Genomic DNA, 18990 nt, shown 5'->3' with positions numbered 1-18990 from the left:
GATAATCAGTACCAGGGTTTTTATTTGATGACAAAGAAAATACACTGAGAATCAAAAAATTTGCTACAAACCATCCCAAATCAATTCATGAACTTAGACAATAATGTCCTGCTTATGCTTATTTCACAGACAGAAATGCTAAATTACTGTTTACATGATTTTGATACACTATCTGTGTAATTTCAACAATAGTGACTTTTATCTGTTTTCTAAATTGCAGGGAAAATTAAATATTCAATATTTTCTATTTCAGAAATATAATTGCTAACAGAAAAGACCTTGTACTGCATTTCATACTGCAGAAGGCCTTGAGGGGGATATTTAAAACCCTCTGCATTTTTCAGAAGACCCTTTTTGAATTTTAAAAATTACTCAGGCTAATTCAGGATAAGCAAAGTAAAACACTAAAAGAATAAAACAGAAGAGAGGATCTGGGTACCATCCATAAAAACATTTGCACACTGAAAGCTCAGAGTCTGCACCTGCAATATCTCTTGTTCCAAGATAAACAGTATTTATAGGGCACTGTGTATGTCACTTGAAACCAGTTTAACCTTTCTAAGGAAACACAAAACTCATAATTCCAGCATTTACATGAGTGCTGACTACTTAGTGCTTTGAGCAGTTTAGAGAGAATATCACAGACCAATGAATTAAAGATTATCTCTTTCTTAATGAATTAAAGCTGATCTCTTTTCTAAGAACAATATAAAAATATTTTTGAAACAAAAAAAATCCATAAAATTTGTCTTTTCCAGACCAACATTTTATTCCTATAACTTCTGGGCCATCTCCCAGTGACACTTTGAGATAACTGGCCAGCACTCAAGAAGATATTGCCTGTGCCCCCAGCTCAGAGGCAAGGCAGGATCCAGGAGTCTCTAAAAGCAGAGATTTATTATCCACAGAGGGACCACAGAACCTGCAAGGAATGGCAGCACTCAGCCTGACACCCTCGTGTGAACTGCTGCTCTTCATTTCACTGACATACTCCATGTAACCCTGACATCATGGAGAGAAGTCAAAACAAGTGCAGCCAGCTTGGATAAAGAGAGAAAACAATCAGAGAATCCAAACTATGAACCTGAGCACCAATCACCATAAGTACATGAAATACTCCTGTAAGCAGCACACTTGAGCAGAAAAATAGAACTGTGGCACATCAGTTCTCTTCCATGACCCAGAGAACCCCGAACACAAAAGACAGAGAACTGAGTTGGGGCATGTGAAATTGAAAAGTTTTATTCAGAGATGGCCTTGAATCTCAAGCTTTCAACAGCTCAGAAAAGTTAGGTTATCTCTATAGAATATTTTCTCTAATAGAATATATTTTTTGCTACTTAGGCAAATCTTCTGTGCATGAAGGTGACTGGTTGAAAATTCAGCAAGTGCTAGAAGGGAGCTGTCATCCTGATTGATAGGAAAGTCAGTGTTTTGAATATTCACTATTACAATTTTAAAAAGTAAAGAAGGAAAGAAAGGTATTGACTGTTGGCTACCAACATGTTAGCATGAATTTTTTCAGAAGATTTTATCCTAAATTAGAATAATCACATACAAAATTAAATCTTGAAAATCTTTACAGAGTGTAAAAATTGTTTCCCAGTCCTATGTTTTCTTTAAACTGAATTTCATTTTGTACCAGCTCAAAAACATAGAGCAATGTAATACCATTTCATGGATCCTTAGACAGAGACTGGAATTATCCTTTATTGATTATATAATTTCTTTTAACTTCCTACTATATTTTCTCCTGCATTCATCTCTCTTCCTTAGGGACTTCTACAAATTTTCTGAAACATCCTTTTTGCTTTAGCTCCTGACATTAGCTACCAGAAAAACTTATATTTCTTAGGGGTTTAACATAGAATATTCTCTTGTTCATGTCATCACTTATGTCACTTGGAGGCATGTTTCTGTTGGACTCAGATCCTTCTGCATGTCCCTAATGCTCCTGGGCACCTCGTGGATTCCAGAGAGCTGCCTGGCAGTGCAGAGCTCCCTGGTGCAGCTGCTGAGGAGGGAAAAGGTGCCAGGAGACTTGAACTGAACTAAACTAACTTGAGCCAGCTAAACGTGGCAGTCCCCTGGGCATCTGTGAGTGTTTTGGACAGAGGGAGGGTCAGGCAGAGGAATGAGGGAGACCAGAGGGTGAAGGAACCTGATGGAGGGAAATTCAGTTAACTGCCTTTAGCTTTTATTTTCTTGGGTTTTTTCATTCAGCAAAAAATTAATAGAGTCTGAACGAAGGACATTTCTTGCACATCTTAGCTCTTCACTTCTGAACAGAAGGAATTGAATTCTCCTTCACTGACCACACTCTGAGATTAGCAGGCTCTCCAATGTTTTGTTTAAAAACAAATGGAAATATTTCTTTATGATTTTGCATTTAAAGAATTTCATTATTGACAATGCATTTGAATCCATCTTTATAAATTAAGATACTGTATTTAATTTGACAGAATCATAGAATAATTTAGGTTGAAAGGGACCTTTTGCTCTGTTCTGTCAAGTAGATCAGATTGATCAGGCCATAGTCCAGTCAAGCTCTGAAAATCAGCAAGCTTGAAGACACTGCAATGCAGTTGAACAAATCTTCTAATTTTAACCACACTCATGAGGAAAGCATTCTTATATCTAACCAGAATCATGCAACCATTGCCTCATGCTCTCACTCTAAGACTCCAAGGCTATAATTTCATATTCTCCCATCAAACACTGCAGACATCATCAATATCTCCCTTTTCCCTCTTAAGTCTTCAGCCTTAAACTCGGCTCTCAGTCTCTCCTGTGTGTGCTCCAGCTCACATTAAAGAGATTTAACATTATTGATCCCTGAATGACACTGGGGTCACTGGGCACATCTGGCCACCAGTTTTCTCATCACAACCCTGTGAGCCCAGTCAGTTTTCCACCCATCTTTTCCATGCACTTGAGCAGTCTGCACCTCTCTGAATTGGCTGGGCTGACTGTGGGAGAACCATGCTGAAGCCCTGCTACAGCCCAATTACCCAACAGCTTGCCACCAGGCTCTCTCCAGTGTGCCCATGCCTTCCTTGTCCTAGGGAGCCCAAAGCAGATACAACCCTCAAATTGGGATCTCAAAAGTGCAAAATAGAGGGGGAAGATCACTCCTCTGAAGTTGCTGTCTGCACTCTTGGTAATGTGGCACAGTATGGGGTCGGCCTCTCACTGCAATATCATCTCTGTTGTATTATATGATCTCACACAGCCTTTCCAGGGAAGAGTTCCTGCTGAGCATAAAAGACTCAACTATTCTCTCACAGCATTGCTATAGCAATCAGTTTGTTTGATTTTGGCAGTTCTGAACATTCCAGGAGATAGAGAAATGTCAGTAATCCAAAAAAGAAATTGTGGCTAGACTAGTGGAGACAATGAAGGTTGCATAATAATCTGCTTTGCTTCACCAAACAATTCAAGACATGATTGAATTATTTTTGATAGTACAAATAAAAAATTGCAACTATCTAAAAGTTGCTCTATGACTGAATGTAATAACTTCTGTTGTTTTAGATACCCGTTACTTACAATAGAGACTATTTTAATTTTTCTGTGACAAACTTTTAAATCCCAGTTAATCCTTGTATTGCTCTTCTAACATCCACGTGGCATCAATCTACTGTAATATTTTAGAAGAACACTTTAACACTGTGCTGGAGTGAAATCCATTTTCTGTTAGACTTTCAGAGCTCCATAGATCTGTGCAGATTATTTTGCTATCTGATAGAAAACAGATTTATGCAATAATATTGCATCATGGTCATCTATACGACAATTGATGTATTTGGTCTTTAATGACTTCAGCAAGAGGCAATAATTCAAGTTTGCTTAAATGATTCTGAGTTGAAAAAGATGCAAATATTTCTAATATTGACAAAATGGAACAGCTGAAATTGGTTTGGTACATAGTACAATGAATTCATGGGAATTACCTGAATTATTTAAGTCAACATCAAAGCTCCATAGCATAATTTTTTTATTCCAAAATTCTGTTTCACTCCGATTGCCCTTAATTTGTTTTAAATTAATTTTTATAAAATTATCTATTAATACAGAAATTTTATTTGCAGTAAAGAGAAAGCAGGATGAAAGCTAAAGTAAAGCTGAAGTAAACATTATGAATAACTTGTGGGATCAGAGCAGGGAAAACAACTTAACTAGGTCATATAGTTTTTAAAGTAAAACATATGGGTTATTCTTACATCTATATCAGATTTGTTTTTTCCCTTTTTCTTATTTTCCCCAGAGCTTATTTCTGAATTATTATCTATGGTGATTGCTAATAATTGATAAAAATACAATTTCCCCAACACGGGGACATTACTTATGGTTTACCATTCATGCAATATAAGACCAGGGAGAAAAGAACTTACTAGAGAAAAAAAAATTAAAAGGCAACAGAGAGCTCAGGTAGATCTTCCACAATTTGATAATTGCATAATTTTCCAATAGCAAGAACATGTCATTGCTACCTAAAGTTGCAGATGCCTCCTAACAACCTAAAGGAAATGCAGACAGCAGGCCCAACACCATCAAGGAGCACAGTTTTATATTTTCACTCAGTGGTTGCCCCTAGTTAATTATTTAAACAGGAAATTTCAATATGCATGTGCCTCCTCTGAGGCTACCACTGCTTGGGTGACACAGCCATCATCTGCATCCTTACTCCAGCAGCCACTCTCTTGCCACAATTAGCATATGAACAGGCAAAATTACCAAGTCATATTCCTGAAGGAGAAAGTAAGAGCAAACACTGGAATAATTTCTTGCTGATTCCAGTCAGTGTTTAAGGTACCTTATATTACACTAGCAAATGCTGTGGAGGTTTGCCTAGATGGGAAACAGCAGGAATTACCACTCAGTGTCACTTTCTGGACCCAGAAAGGGCCTCTCCCTGGCACTTTACAGCAGAGTTCATGGATATCAGCATATGCAATGTCATGCATCTCTGCATGGCACAGCACAACTCACTTCCACTTCAATTTCCAGCCTTCAAATGGGATTGGTAGAGATATTTAAACCAATTCCTACTGCTCTAAGAAAAAGTATAACAGGCAAGACTGTTCTGTTCATTTTCCATTTAGGCCTGAAATATTAATAGCTCACATACATGGCAGTGGGTTGTTAATGAGAGCAAAGAACAGTATTTTGAATGGCCACCTACATATTTAACTCATACTCCAGACTCCAGAGTCAGAACTTCTTTATGGGTGCTGCTCTTTTGTTATTAAAAATTCATTCAATTTTTATTTAGGTGAAGAGTGCAATGCCATTAGTATTATCTCTACACGGTGTACCTTTGGACTGGGGAAAGCGGGGAAGGAGAAAAAGTTAACTTTAATGAGAACTTTCTCAATGTTTTTTCAGTAGATGCACTACAGCATGCACACAGTGACACATCGGGTGTGCTCCTGCCCTTCTCAGAATACAACATGGTTCTAGTTGGCAAATATATGCCAGATTCCCTCAGAAACATCATCCTAAAGGGAAGTCTTCCAAACTAGGTGCATCCATCTCTACAAATCAACCAGCCCTGCTTGACAAAGGCATGAACCTGGATTATCCATGCATTGTTAATTAGCATGTCATTTGGGGATCACGACTCATCTCTTTTCCTTATTAAGAAATGGTGTTTTCATCAGTCCACTAGCTCATAGCTTGTGTACAAAAACTGTCTTCTAGGTATTAAATTTCGTGTAACAGAATGTTTGACATTGCCAATAGATGGGAGAAATACATTTTTCAGATGCACAATTTCACATACCCATTTAAATATTCTTTTCTGAGAAAATGACAGTAGCTCTTATCACAAGAGACATGATACAACCCTGTGTGCTTGTGAACCAATTATGTGATGTAAACTCCATATTCTGAAACACCAAACTTAGCTACAAGTGCAAAAGCAGTTCTCTCATGTTTGACATAGTCTAACTCTTTAGAGTTAAAAAAAAAACCCAAACCTCAAAACAATGAATAAACCTATTAAAAGATGTCAGGGAGAGGAAATTCTGGTAGTACAGCTGGAAATTTAAGTTTTAAAGCCACATAGGTAGGAAAGAACACAAATCAAGTCATAAAAACTCAGTGTGTACCCATAGGATCTCATATCCTGCTTTCATTCTCTACTTGGCTCAGGACTAAAAGCACATCTCTGGTTTCCTTTTATAAGATACTTTTTATTTTTGCTTTTATTTTAAATTTTTTTTTCTGAAATTTTACACAATGTGACACAAATTGCACACTGCAGAGAAAACTGTCTGTCTTGGTGAATGAAACCATTTTAATCTCAAGGGCTTTATTATCTGTTAAAATCTATTTAAATATAAGCATTCAATTTTATATTGCTTGACTTTTATAGAGGAGCTGTTTTACTAAAGCAGGATTTTGAAAAGATCATAATAAATACTTGTGACTTTGACACGTAAGATCCGAAAACATGAAGAAAGAATTCCCTTAATTTTCAGAGTTATTCACATACATGAAAATATTTCCATAGGCCAGGGACCTCCTAATAGATTTTATTTGTTATGCTAATGCCTTCCTGATATATAATGTGAAACTGTATACACCTTAGAGACACACAAAAAACCAAGCACCCAGCACTGTTACATTTAAAACTGCTGAAGCATTTTGACAATTAATTGTATAATTCTATTATTCCTCTTGAAGCATTATTACTTGACTGTTCACAGATTATTGAATACAATACATTCACATATTAGGGAATAAAAAGGATAATCTGGTAGACTACTCTTTCACTTGTTTTAAGCAGATGGTTCAAAGGCAGCTTCACTTGTGTGAAGTTATTAATAGAAACACAGGCAATTCTTTTTTTTCAATGTACTGCAGCAGGATACATCTTTACTGTAACACTTGACCAAATTGCCAACTCTATAGTTAAAAGGATTGAAAAACTGAACTTGATACATTAGGTTTTCCAGTGCTGTAGGCTCTTCATGGCTGATGTATGATAAAGAAAAACTGAGATTCTCACAAAAAAGTAAAGAAGCAAATCATTGCAAGGCATTAAATTACATTGAACATTCTGCATGAAACTTCAATCCATCAAATGGCCACTGAAAAATGAGGTAATTACCTACAATAATTTGCATGTTAAGAGCTAATACAATATTACAAAGTAAAGTCCAGTTGCACATTAATTGTGAAAGCAATGCATAATTTCCTGATTAATGTTTCATACCTAATATTCTTCCGTGCTCTGTCAGATGCTAAATAACAATATGGCCAATCAATCTACAGTAAAAGTACACTCAGGCAGGGACTGATCTTAGTCCCCATAAATCCTCATGCAACAATTGCAGCTACAATAGATGATACTGTGAAATTTATAAAAGCATCTGCTCAAATGGAACTCAAATGATATTTTAAATAATTAAACTTTGCAGTAAAAGCATCTAAGACACAATTGCTGATTTGTCACACATGGAAGTAACCCTGTGCTTCTTCCCAAAGAGGGACAAAGGGCTGGAGGCGGGGAGGGAGGTGAGAGAGGGGAATGCACTGTCACCCACACACACACCTGGGGTCTGTCTGGGCAGCAAAGGCTAAGCACGTCAAAGAAATGATATGTTCAGTCTCTCCAGAGGAGGATTTCTATCCGTGCTCCTCTGTTGAGGCAGGAGGGAGAATTCCTCAAGGACTGAAACTCACCTGTCCTGTCAGCCAGAGACAGGGTGTCACAGCTTTGAAAAAGCATCAAGAAAGAAGTGAAAGGATGACAAAAATAAGGAAAACCAAAAAAACACCGCTAATAAATGCTGCCAAAATGAGGGTAGCATTAACTGTCAGCAGCAGAAAACAAGTGTGGCCTGGAATTTCTCTCTTCTATAACAGAAAATGCAATGGGCAGATTTTTTTAGACATTAAAATTTAAAAGAATATTTACAGGACCAAGACGTCTTTTAACTTTAACTGGTTTTCTGGGAAAACTCTGAAAGATTTGACAGGCAAGTTACTAACTTGGTGTCATTCAAACAGAAGAATGCTTCCCAGAACTTGGGGAGAATATTTGGGCAAATTCTCAAAGCAGAGCTTTAAGACAGCAAATAGTCAGGCTCAATGAGTCAACAGGAAAACACCAAAACAGTCAAAAACCAGAGCTATTGAAATTATTGGAAGTACTGCCCACCTACTGAAAGAAGAGTCTTCAAATAAAGAATATTTGACTTTCCCTAGATGCTGAAGAATTTGTTGGAGACTTTGTGATCCAATGGATGCAGTAAAAAGGTATTGAAGTTCTTTTAATGAGCTATGCCACCAATTTAACAATTTAAATGACCTTGAGCTAGGCATGTGACTGAAGTGTGTCACTTCCCTCATTTGTAAAAGAGGTATTATTCTACCTATTTCACAGTGGTATTTGGAAACTTGATTAATTTACAAAAACTGCCTCCAGTCCCTTGGAGGAAGGTGACTCTTAATTGATCTCCCTTAGAGCAGACAATTTTGATTAGAATAAAAATGGCACTAAAGCAACTGCAGATTTCTAAAGCCAGACTCCAGGGACAGATTCAATGTGTCTGTTTTTTAATCCTTAACTAAACAATAAATATTTGCTGGGGTGATAGGAATATGTTTTGTTTTAATTTTCCTGCCTACACAAAAGCTATGTGATCAGCTCTTCAGCTGTGAGAGCTGAGATTTCACACTACCCACGTGAAAAGGCACTTCAAAATTTAATTGACCTGACCAGTATATTTCAAACCTTTCCTATAAAACAAAATGTCACCTACTGATGAAAATAAAAAAAAAGGAACAAAAACCCAAGACCCTAAAATGGGTTGTGTGGTTTGAAGATGTTCTGAGAAATTCAGTGGTAATTTTTTATATTCCTGTACTGTCATCCTGTATCGCCTTCCAGTCTCCAGCTGGATGTCTGCAGAATCCTTCTGGGAACCTCAGAAACCAGAAAAGCTGAACAGCTCACTGCAGCAGGCAGCAGCAGCTCCAGTTTTACCAACAGTTTTCTTATTTTCACCCTTTCTCCAACTCTGAACTAGACTTTCTTTGCTGTTATTTTGAGGATTGCTCATTGAATTCAGACTTTCAGACCTGGCAGTTTGACTGGGTTTAACCACACTTCTGCTTTTATTTCACTACAGGGTCAAAACAATGGGGATTTTTTATGGCCATCATGACAGCAAATGGTTTTCCAACAATTTTTTTTAAACAGCAGCACTGTTTATCAACTACTGTAAATGTTTGAACTTTGTACTTAGTTTCTAGATTTTATGGCAAGTCCTATTCATGTCAGTGAAGGACCACACAAAATAAATATCTTAAGGCATCAGAAGCAAGAGAAAATGAGAAGAACCACAGTTTATTTTTCTTCTTTCTTACATAAGAAGCAAAATGCTTTCATTTCCCACTGTGGGGTGCTTCTAACAGAAATTTAGAGATGTTCATTTGCATTGTCCTTGGAAAATTGAGCTTTCATACAAACCAAGTTTGTATGACAAAATTATTATGATAATTATGTAGCATTTTGTGGAAATCTGCTTCAGAAAAATTTCTATAGGATACTAAAAGAATTTATGTGTACTATTTCATACCTTAAATTCCAATAAGTCAGGGTTTGATTGATGTAAACACATGCTTTCAATACTCACAAAAGTAGAAACAAATCCTAAGCACTTTAAAACACAATATGAAAATCAAGAATTTCTAACCTAATGAAGTTTCAAGCATCTCCATCACATGCATAATATTTTAAGAACATGTGTCTTTGGCTGTTAAATTTTCTCTTTTGATTGAGCATACACAATTTTTTCACCATTCTCTTTATCTTTCTTTATTCACCATTAGCTAATATACTTTGATTTAGTAACCCATATTGCGTACTCTTAAGAGCAGTTCCATGAGCTCCAGAAAGAAAAAAGACCCGTTTTGTAGATAATGTGTGTCATAGAGCATGATCTAAATAAACTTTTCCACATAGAACATCCTCACTTATCTTTTTAATTGCAAGTAATGTGAAAGTATATTCTATTTGTCTTCAGAGGAAAGAGAATTCACTAAGCTGATTCGCTCTGCAATTTATGGAAAAGGAAATGTGAAATGTACAACTAACTGAGAGAAAGTAGGGGGAAGGAAAAGAACTCCAATTGACTGGCAACTATCTACAAAAAATATTATTCTATTACTGTCGGTACTCACACTGCAACCATTCTTGTTTGTTGCCATTCCAGTAGCTTCTCACAATTGTTGTTGCAGTAAATGAACATCTTCACATAAAAATAGATGGAAATGGAAAAGATAACACAACTAGAAAAGCTAGTACTTACATGTATCCAGAATCTGGTCCTATAAAGAACATACTTTTCAAGGAACTCAGTAAAGCAAGCAGTGATATTACTTAAAAGTAAATAATTACTCATCAGTACTTATGTAGAGGATGGAATAGGTAGTTTGGGAACCAGTACTAGATACATTCCAAAGAAATCTTTAAATTTTCACAGCCAGCATGTATTGCCTGCTGTCACTGTAGCTGTACTCGTGCCTGACCATCAACCACACAGATAAAGTGTCAAAGGTACTTTTCCTTTTTATCATCTCTCTAGTTATAGTCTTGTCTAGTCTCCAATTATTCAGCAGCCTACACAGAAATTGAGAGGCTAGAAGCAGCATTCCCTTGCTAATTATCTTACTTGTAGGAGAAATTGGAGTGCCTTTTTTTCCTTTGGTACAGCCACGAATACCATCCTGAGTTACAATAAATACCAAAACCTGGTAGAGTATTTCCATGTTTCACTATTTAACTGGGAAATATGTGTAACAGTCTTTATCTAAACACACATATGCACATCTATGCATATAAAGAAATCAACTTTCTAATGCCAGCCTAAACCAAACCCAAATGAGATAGCTAACCTTACATTTGGGGGGGGGGGGGGGGGGGAGGTTAAAGCAAAGATAGATTAATATAATTTAATTACAGAGTAACCTTGACAGTGATAAAATGGCTGGACTGAACCTCAGACTGGCTATGAGTCATTTGCCACTGTGCCTCCTTTCACATGCTACATTTCCTCTTCTTGCAGTATCTTATCTCACCTCCCTGACTTGTGTGTTTCCCTCAGCCTCTCACCTTTCAGAAGCTCAGCCCAGTGCAATGACTCTCTCTGGTCCTTTCTCTGAGGCCCAGAAGCAGAGCTGGGCAGGCTCAGGGGTGTTAGACAATGCACAGGTGCTGCAGCAGCCCTGTTTCAATGACCAGATTCCACGTGCATGCTAAAGAAAGCCTAAAAGGGAAAAAGGCCTACACAAACAAAACCCCTCACCATTTCTGGAACCTGACTTCACCCCTAAGATATTTACATGAAAAATGTCAAGCACTATTTCCAGAGAAGGATTCTTCCCAGACAGCCACCACCTCCCTCCCTGTGCTCTGTCACCTTCCTCAGCCTGGTCAGGAAAACATTCATTTAAACTCAAGTTCAATGTGTTCTGACATGATGAACCTGTTTCAAGCAAGCAGCTACGATGTGATGCACTCTTATTGCACCAATGTGTGTCATGTTGTGCCAGAAATTTATCCAAGACAAGCTAAATAGTGTCCCTCATGCTCCTCAGAAACCAAAGACAGCTTCCTTCCCACCCCACAGACTTTGAACCATCAATTGCTGTATTAAAAGAGAACTGAATTTCAGCAATTTAGGTCCATTATAACTATGATTTGCTTAAGGACCAAGCAGACCCTTAATTTCATTCAAAGCAAGACGCTTATTTTTTTTAATTTAAAACCTTTTAATTTAAAACCTTTTAATGGTTATAAGAGTATGTACTTTCCTAAAATGGACCCAGTTTTTTGAGCATTCACTACCATTGTCAGAAGAAAGTTGATTAAAATATGTTTTGTCCCTGACAAAACCCATGATTTTTGTTTAGATGTGAGAGAAATCCAGATGATAATGGAGATTGCAAGTGCTCAAACACAAGTGACTCTCTGCTACTGCAGAGAGTTCTGGTTTAGCCTGAATCATCTGTTGATGCTTTTATCTACTGATACAGAAACACTCAAAAGTTCTACTTGACTCTGCATATAACTTAACCATGAACTTATGGGAACAACACATGACACATTTTGTAGTAAAGTACAAGAGAAGATTAAAAAAATTAGCCTAGAATTAACCTAACACATTATTTTCCATTAAGCAACAATTTTAAATAAGCTTTGCAGATTTCTCTAGTACTTTTCTAGCCATTTTTAACACTTTCCAGCTGTACAGCTTGAAAAGTAAATTCCATCATATAAGAGAGACAGTACTAGAATCTGACAAACAAAGCCAACCTCAGTGTAAATATAGTTTTAATTGTAATGTTTATACTGGTTCTGACTTCTAAACGATTTTCACTCTATTCCATTTTAAAGAAACAAACTCAAATGTCAATGTCATTTCTGTACAATAAGAATTAATGGACTCCAAGCTTCTAGGAGGGATATTTTGATAAAAGCACTGTTATGAAAAGAAAGGAGTAATAATGATAAAAGCATTTGACAAATTTTTTTTAAACTCTAGGTCAAAATCCTTCTGAGGTACAAAAAGCCTTCAAGGAACAGAAGACAACAAAAGAATAAGAATAAGCATGAGCATGAACTGTAGGATCACACACTTTCTTGCAGTTTTCTTCCCATCTCTTACTTTCCCCTTATCCATCCTTTTCACTCTACACCACCTGATCATTATTATCCAAGGAAGAGCCACCCAGCTGGGGGATGTTTCAGTGACAGCTGATGTGCAAGGTTGAAATGCTGTCTCCCCTCCACTCTGGCATATAGGCTTGTCCTGGCTAGCATTTATTTTCAGGTTTGCAAGAACAAATTCAAAATTACTTGGGAGGGCTTAAAAATGGAGGAAGCAGAAGTCATTCAGTCACTTACATTGAAAACACTGTGATCAACTCTGGTATTTACAGCATAATACTCAAACATGAGTATTATAATTCCTGGATACTGCTCTGTCTTGTAGATTTACACTCTGGTACAATCACTCTCACTTTATTTTGGGTTGATCCAATTTAGATGAAAGCTACAGGCAACATCCTGACAAATTCAGCAGCACAGCCTTGTCTCTGCAGATGAATATACATGCACATAACACCTTATACTTCAGGCTTTTTTAAGCTGGACTTGAAAAGTAAATGACACTATGTACTGAAGCAATGAAAATATATTTCTACATCTGTAATTTCACTGTTAAAAAAGAGTTCTGAAACCTTTGTCTACCTTCTTTACTTCTACTGTGTCTGAGAACAAATGTGTTCAGTTTCATATTGCTCTGGTTGCTCAGATCGAGCACTTGATCAGCACATTTTGAACCAGTGTATTGCTCTTCTTTCCAGCATTCCATTTTCCAAAAACTTAGATAATTTAAAACATAAAGTGACAAATTTCCTGGATATTGTCAATCCCAAACCACAGCAGCTGTAGAAAATTCTGGCTGGTAATCTTTGAGGTCTAAATTATTCACATGTTTAGAAAAATATCTTTAGTGTGAGCCACCTGATTTATGGGCTCTTACCCAGAACTTCCAAACTGTGATGAGCAGTCGGATGTCTAAACACAATGATGTGCACCTCAGTTACACCCACAAAACTGCAGACACAGTAACAAAAATCTTACTGTCACACCCTGATAGCTGCAGCCCTTTGTAGTGGCAAGAATGTAGAGGTTAAATATATATAAATAAGAGCCTTTTTCACTCTTTTCTGATTCCATCCATTAAATAGATTTCATAGCTAGAATGAGCCATATGCAGATGTGAAAATCATTGGATCCTTTACGTGTACTTGATTTGGATTTACAATAGTTACTTAAATGCTCAAGGAAACAGCATAGTGCTGTTATCCATTATTCCTATTGATTTTTCTGTTCCTTGATTTCCAGCAAAACCCTTAAAATCAGATTTTTCATGGTCTCTTGTTTTCAAAACCCCCACAATTGAAAAATATATTTATTAATCATACTTAAAAAAATAATTGAGAGAGAAGGGGAGGGTACAGGTGGTGTGGGGCAAAAACTGTGATCACTTACACATTTCCATAGTATCTCTAAAGAAACTTCAAATTATTTTGTCTGAGGATTTCTAAAATCACAAATACATGCAATAAGAAGGAGGAAAAAAAACTAAACAAATACAAACAAACAACTCAGAAAATTTTGTGTATAGCTGACCAGAAAAATTGGTACTGATAAAAGGTTTTTTATTGCCTTTATTAATTTTTGCTTATATTCAATGACCTTACATCAAGTGATTTCAAAGAGAGCAAGGTACTTTTAGTCATAAACAATATTTTGATACATTGATGTAAACCACCTTCCCAGCAACTGGAAACCTGGTGTCAATTTGATGTCATCATCTGAATTAGTGCAATAAAATAGTATAACTATTACATATGAGAGGGATTTTAGATGTGCAAACCTGCCAGTCAAAAATCTACTGACATATTTCATCCACTATCAGAGCTGACAAATAATACACAAATCTCTATAGACACCCAGAAAAAAAACCTCACATGTTCAAAACATTTTTTTCTCCTTGTGAGAAAATTTGTCACTACATAATTAAAGATAAAAGCAGAAATTGAAAGCAACAGACCAGGTGTTGGTCTCCTGTGCCAGGGCAGTGCAGGAATGCCACTCCAAACCAAGAGGGCAGGGAAAGCTCTTACAAGTTCAGGTGGATGTCCCTAAAGCCACACTGCCATGCCCATTACAGATTCCAAAGCAGACAGGCACAGCACCAAAGCTGACATTACAACCTGCCTTTGTGAGAAAATTCAGTGACACAGAAAAGTCTATTTGACAAGTACACAGTGAGTTCTGCTAAGAAATGTGTAGCTCTGTGTGTGTCTGTGTGGTGTCTGGGTTTATTTCTTTCTTGAGGGGGATGCTTTTTTCTTTGTATTTCCAGAAAGATAAATAGGTAGAGAGGTGATGAATGTATACTGATGTAATTTCTCCCTTTCTAACCTCAATTTCTATGCAGCTACATTCCCCCAGTACTGAACAAGGTGTTTGTTGCTGCAGCTTGCCCTGAGCAGTACACCCATTTTTGCTCTGGGGAGCAGAATCCAGTTGCTCCTCGGTTATCCTAATGTCACTTTCCACTATCATCACTGTAAAAGGAGGCCTTTAAGAAAGCTGAAATTACATTTATGTTCACTGTAAAATGTCTTCCAGAGATTCCTATAAAAACTTTCACATGAGTAAGAGTGAGAACCGGTTTGTTCAGTGGTGAGCCTCGTGCCAGAGCCAGCTGATGTCCCCTGGAACAAGGCTGAAGGCTGCTACTGGTAAATGTTAAACCTGTGCGAAAATCTTCTTTTTAAATGTGTTTCTGTGGTTATGGAATAAGAGCTGGAACTGTACATTACTCCTTATGTAGATATATGGCATGCAATGGACAAAGAAAGAATGAGGCTTGTCAAGAAAAAGTTACAAAAATCAGGGTGGGTAAATGCTGCATCTAAGGAAAGTTTGTCTCCCAGGTAAAATACGTGATATAATGAGGAAAGATTTTTGGGTTTTGCATGCATGCATAAGTCTTAAGTGCAGTATTTATCATTTGCTAAATCACACTCATTTTTCTGCATTTTGCCAGCAGTTGCATCAATTGTCATTTAACTGCCCTAAATAATGTGTTCTCTTCCCTGCTGTATTAAACTATTTCTATCAAGGCTAATGATTTTCTGATTTCCACATGCCAGTGAGCTTGGCAGTAACAAATGATGCCCCTCTTTTGCATGTTGCAAGTAGCTTAAATTATATTTTACATACCCATTTAAAGGATCATTAGTTAAGTTAATATCCTTGCTCTTCAGGAGGATCAAGCATTTTAGTAAAGGATAGTTTCACTATACATCCTCTGCTAGAGCTGAGTACACTTTTAGCAGCCTTGGCTTGTTAAACTCACACTCACTACATATGGATAGGCTGTAGAAAAAACCTAGATATCTATTGTGTCCTCACGTATAGTGGCTTAACACAACAGAACACAGAGCAGATTCCAACTGTTCTCCAAAGCAGGGGCAAGAAATGCAATGGTTGGTGAACCGTCGACAATTTTATCATTTATCAATTTTGCATTTCCATGCTGTCTGGTAGACTTTTACCAATTAGTATCTGATTTCAGTTTAAAAAATATAACATATAAGCCTAGGTCACCAATACCCTGTGAGGAAATTTTAATATGCATTCAAGTTATAAAGCACTTCATTAAAATTAAAAATCAAAATTCTAGTAAACTGAAATAAGAATTGATATGACTCAAATATACCTTCTTACTAAGTGTACTGCCAAGAATGTCAGTGGAATCTCCCTGCCATTCATAAGATTGATTTCCTTGGTGAGTGCACAAAATAGCTAAAGCAGTCTTTTAAATATTTACCCACCATTAAGTTACCTTAATCTATTATGGCCATTGGACAATTGCTGATTTATGACAAGAAGCATCATCCTGGCCATACTTTCTGTGTACAGTCTGACAGCATCTCTAAAAGACCTCTTGCTGACAGCTTATCTCCCTCACTTCACCCCCCTCCCCACCTCGTTCTCACAGAAAATATTTAACTATTGTAACCATGTACAAACTTGTAATTGGACGTGAACAACACATAGCCCCTAAATATTAAGGAAAGAGCATTAATTGGCATGGTTAATCTCTGAAGGACTTGATCAGGAACAGAGGATAGAACCTTCCCATTTCCTGTGGCATGAGTTTCAGCTGGTGTCATGGTTTAACCCCTGCAGCCACGCACTCACTCCTCCCTGGCGGGGTGGGGGAGAACGGGGAGAAGGAGAAACCTGGGGGCTGAGAAGAACTCGAGCCTGGCAGGAGCCCAGCAGGGCACTGGGTGCCAGCTTACACAGGACAAAGCTCTTCACCAGCCAGAACACCCCAAAAGAACAAAACCTCAAATCAGACATGTATAACTCTGATACAGAAACACCAGAAATGATTCAAAAAGACTCTAACTAGGATATCGCTCACAGCTTCCACTTCTGGCCCAGATGGGCACTCTTTCCAGCACAGACTCAAAAGCAATGAAACACAGGATTTAGAAACCTCATTGCTGCCATTACTGCACTGCAGGGTTTTTCCCACAGAATGTTCCTCATATTTTCAAATATTCGGGAAAATAACAAATTAATTCATTTAAATACTATCAAATGAATCCCATTACTCTGCACTGCTTTGAAGTATTTCTGAGTTTAAAATGCAAATTAAATCTGAAGATTTCTTTTCAGTTTATTCACAAAAAGATACAGCCAGTCTACAAGAAAGTCAAGTTAGCATGCCTATCTTCTAATATTACCCTTTAAGTCTTGAATTAAATGTTTGAAATGAAGGAAACAGTGGTTCCCTCAGGTATAAGCCACCAGCTTTTCTTGTCTGTCAAGTGGCCACAATAAAAGGAAAGCCTTGTTAAATCATTATGCTGTAAGCATAGCATTCTTTCTCACTACCAATTTCTTAGCACTATAGCTCTTATAAAGAGATAATATTAAACACAAGGTGTGTTCTACCTAGACACCAAGAAACAACTGCATCCTTGTGTGACTCTTGGAGGGTCTTTTTAAGTTAACTAAGATGAACTTAAGTTCTCCTATGCATTATCAGACCCTTCATTCTTTACACATCTTGCTTAGACCTAAATTAATTCAGGTTTTCCACTACTCCCACTACTGGTATAGTATTGGTAATAGCCTTGTAGACACCACATTGCTGTTTTAGCTATACCATAGGCACTCCCATAGGTATGAATAAGACTGTGGTTCAAATGCTAGTAAGAATTTACATTCTTGACAAGGATAGAAACATACCCACAATGTCACTGTCAGCACTTCCCTCTTTGGTGCCCTTGGTTTGGAGTTTTACCAAGAAAATTGCTGCTGGACTTGCCTGTTCCTGCCTATGACATCCTGACACAGAACATTTTTATACCTCAGGGCTGTGTTTAACAGAGTTCACACAGGCTCTGCTGGTGAGCCAGTGAACATTGCTGCCCTTTTATTCAGGGCCCTTGGTCCCCCTGCTCTCTCTAGCATCACAGGACTGATTTGATAAGCCATGCAAGGCTTGCTGCCTTTGTTGTTATGGGAAGTTTCCTGTCTGACATCCAGCAGCCACTGCTGCCATCTCATCCGCTCCAGCTGAGCTGGGCTCCAGGGTCCTTGGCAGGGGCAGCCCCAGGGAGGCCAAGGATGCCCTGCTCCCCTCCCTGCACACCCCACTCACACAGTCAGACCACATTTCCCATAACAGAGTCTCAGATCCTTACAATAATTTAATCCCTGTGCAACAACAAAATAACAGCTCAAGCTGGTGCCTCAGAGGAGGGACCCAGAACAAAGGAACCCCTGGGCTGTCATACCCTCCCAGTCTAAGCATGGCAGAGTCTGTGGGTCCTTGTATCCTGCCATGAATCCTACACCTCCAGGTGTCCCTCACCTGCACAGGACACAGGTCCCTGAGCCCTTTGTTGTGCAAAAGTCAGCAGGTCACTGCTCTTCTCTGGGGCTTTTGCCACCCAGAGCTAAATCTGCAGCTCCCACTGCAGCTTCATCCAGAGCCACCTGTACCAAACAAAATACCCAGCATTTAAACTGCTAATTCAGAGAAGCTGCAGCTGTTCCATCCCTAAAAGTGTTCAAGGTCAGGCTGGATGAGGACCTAGTAAATGGCACCCGTGCCCATGGCAGGAATGTTGGAGCTAGCTGATCTTTAAGGTACTTCCCAGCCCAAACCATTCTATGACTGTGATTCTACTTCCCCTGCTCAGGAAGGTCCTGCCATTTTTATTCTAGCAAGTTAGACTGTCTTTCAGTCAAGCTGTCAACATTTTAGCTTTTCTTGACAGCCCAAAAACTTGGGCAGTAATTCCCCAGAGTCCTATCACTGAAGAGCCCCTTTGCCTCCCTCTATTTAATTAGGTCAAAACATTCAT

General features: G+C 37.9%; 1 protein-coding gene across 17 annotated transcripts in view; it reads right to left on the bottom strand.

Annotated features, from left to right (window-relative positions):
• Positions 1–18990, bottom strand: part of TENM2 (teneurin transmembrane protein 2) — a 1348016-nt gene that overhangs the window by 1210769 nt on the left and 118257 nt on the right. The window lies entirely within an intron of this gene.

The sequence above is a fragment of the Passer domesticus genome, chromosome 13, assembly GCF_036417665.1.
Source record: "Passer domesticus isolate bPasDom1 chromosome 13, bPasDom1.hap1, whole genome shotgun sequence".
Taxonomy (NCBI): domain Eukaryota; kingdom Metazoa; phylum Chordata; class Aves; order Passeriformes; family Passeridae; genus Passer; species Passer domesticus.
This window is presented reverse-complemented; position numbering and strand designations above follow the sequence as displayed.